Consider the following 2,575-nt stretch of genomic DNA (forward strand, 5'->3'; position numbering starts at 1 on the left):
GGGCCCCAAAATGGATAGCCTATCGCTTTAAGAAATTGCTTTAAGAAAATGCTTTAAGAAAATGCTAATAAACTGTTAAAGCTATCTACCTCTATCTATCTATCTATCTATCTATCTATCTATCTATCTATCTATCTATCTATCTGCAACATTTTAAATTGTCTACTATGGAGATCACAAGGGAAAATTTGTTGCATCTCGTTTTAAAGTTGTAAATAACAACTTCAGCTCTGACCAGTGAGAGGGCTAAAACCAGTATTACTGCCAGGGACAGTCAGCGGCGGAGGAAGCGGAGGAAGCCGCTCGGACACCTGGGGCACAAACTGCCTATAGGGGCAGGGCGAGGGTGCGGCGAGGTGTCCATAGGGGCAGGGCGAGGGTGCGGCGAGGTGTCCATAGGGGCAGGGTGCACCGTGGGGCCTCCAGAGTCTGCCTGCCTCCTCCCACTCAGTCGCCCTTCAGCTGGGGGGGGGGGAGGCAGTGGGCAGACCGTTTGGGCAGCGCAGAGCCTGCGAACGCCTGAGCCACCACGTCTCTCCCAGAAGCTGCAGGCCCTGCTGCAGGCCCCATGGTGAGTGCCATCCGGCAATTTGTCAGCCCCCTCAGTGGGGACACCTGGGGCGGCCCCACACCTAAAGTACCACCCTTCCTTCGCCCCTGGTTGCAGGGGGTGTGGCCGGGGGTTCGGGGGGAACTGCCCCCCTAATCAAGTAAATTAAAAAAAATATTAAGTGACCAATTGTGTCGCAGGTAACTCAGTTCTGCCCACCCCCCTAGTTGCTGTGTGTCCTCTTTTTCCAAGACACATCCTCTTTTTCAGGGGTAACATTTTTTAAAATTTGCCATAATGTCTCTGGCTATACTTTCTGGATGAGTCCTAGACAAGACTGGTGATTGAAGACTTGCTTACCCCTTCTCTTCTCCTGCCCCCTTCAGCAATATATCACAGCTTCTAAAGCCTACGTATAGAGGGAGTATTTAAAATGAGAATCTTCATTTGGTCCTCTTTTTTGCTCTTCAAAATATGGCAACCCTAATTCCCCCCCCCCCCCAAAAAAGAAATCCTGGCTACACCCATGGCAGGTGGGCATAACGACAGTGCCAATTTGTTGATATAATCAATGAACTATTGCTGTGGGTAAAACCTCAGCACCTAGGACTTGCTGATCGTATGGTCAGCGGTTCGAATCCCCGCGGCGGGGTGCGCTCCCGTCGTCCGGTCCCAGCGCCTGCCAACCTAGCAGTTCGAAAGCACCTCTGGGTGCAAGTAGATAAATAGGGACCGCTTACCAGCAGGAAGATAAACGGCGTTCCGTGTGCTGCGCTGGCTCGCCAGATGCAGCTTGTCACGCTGGCCACGTGACCCGGAAGTGTCTGCGGACAGCGCTGGCTCCCGGCCTATAGAGTGAGATGAGCGCACAACCCTAGAGTCTGGCAAGACTGGCCCGTACGGGCAGGGGTACCTTTACCTTTTTATTACCATGTACTCAGAAATTTATCCTTCTTACTCTGCCCATTTATCATCTCACTGCTGCGTTGATTCAAACTCCCAGATATTGCCATGCCCCATACCTGGGTAAAACCAAGATCGTAAAGTGAGGGCCTCCCCCATTACCCACCTGACAGCTACTGGTATTTCCATTCTGGCAGTGCCTGTCAGAAAAGTGACCATGGTCAAAGAAAGGAATACAGTATTGGGGTTGAGATTCCGTCCCCCCCCCCAAGAACCAAAAAATGTGAGCCACTGATCCCTGTTTAGTTTATAACCAATTATAATGATTTCAGAATTAATTAATTTATTTGGTCGCTTATTTTGCCAAAATGGTACACAAGTTTTTTTTGCACCATTTCTTCCCTACCAGGATGGGGCTTTGCAAACCATTGGACCAACGGAGAGACAAGTAACCAGTCATTTTTGTTTCCTCTTCTTGGCAGGCCTATTCACACAACATGTGCATGGTTGGTCCTTAATGCAGGAGCCGGGAAGCTGTGACCCTCCAGATGCTGGAAGCCAACTCCCATCATCAGCCCAAGGCAGCAGGGATGACGGAAGCTGTAGGCCAACCACAACAACTCACACCTCAGAATACTGTGGTTTTGTTCTCACAATTTTTGTCGCTAGACACTGTAACATTAGAGGATGAATTGCTTGTGTGAATCAGCTGTCTTGGGTTTAAGTTCATATATGAGACATGCGAAAACAAAGGAAAGACCGTAATTCTGTGAGCAGGGCCTGCATTGTTTAAGAAAATGTTAGAGAGAAAACATTAGACACTTTATAATTAAAATAAAAACCCTCTCCATAATTTTGTTTCTCTGCATTTACCTGCTGAATGTGCAAACAGATTTCATTGAGGGGAAACAATATTGCATTTGAAGCATGGTAAAAGTCCAGTCTGTGGTGTCCATTCACAGGTGAAATTCATTGCTGGGCGTTGCAGTGATCTGGTGATGAATATTTGTGTGTGTACCAGCCCTGAACGCAAACTACAAAACTAAATACTTGTTTCAGGAGTCAAGTCCCCACCACATGAACCTAGACATGCTAACATCTTCTTTTGGACTGATGGTGTGG

At 48.2% G+C, this 2,575-nt stretch overlaps 1 long non-coding RNA gene across 1 annotated transcript; it reads left to right on the top strand.

The window, feature by feature from the left end:
* The first annotated feature begins 801 nt into the window (after positions 1–801).
* Positions 802–2,306, top strand: LOC309360455. Its single transcript, XR_014164166.1, has 2 exons — positions 802–890; positions 1,936–2,306. It is a non-coding gene; the product is annotated as an uncharacterized lncRNA (long non-coding RNA).
* The last annotated feature ends 269 nt before the right edge of the window (positions 2,307–2,575 follow it).

This window comes from Podarcis melisellensis (genome assembly GCF_964234715.1).
Source record: "Podarcis melisellensis genome assembly, chromosome: 17".
NCBI lineage: Eukaryota > Metazoa > Chordata > Lepidosauria > Squamata > Lacertidae > Podarcis > Podarcis melisellensis.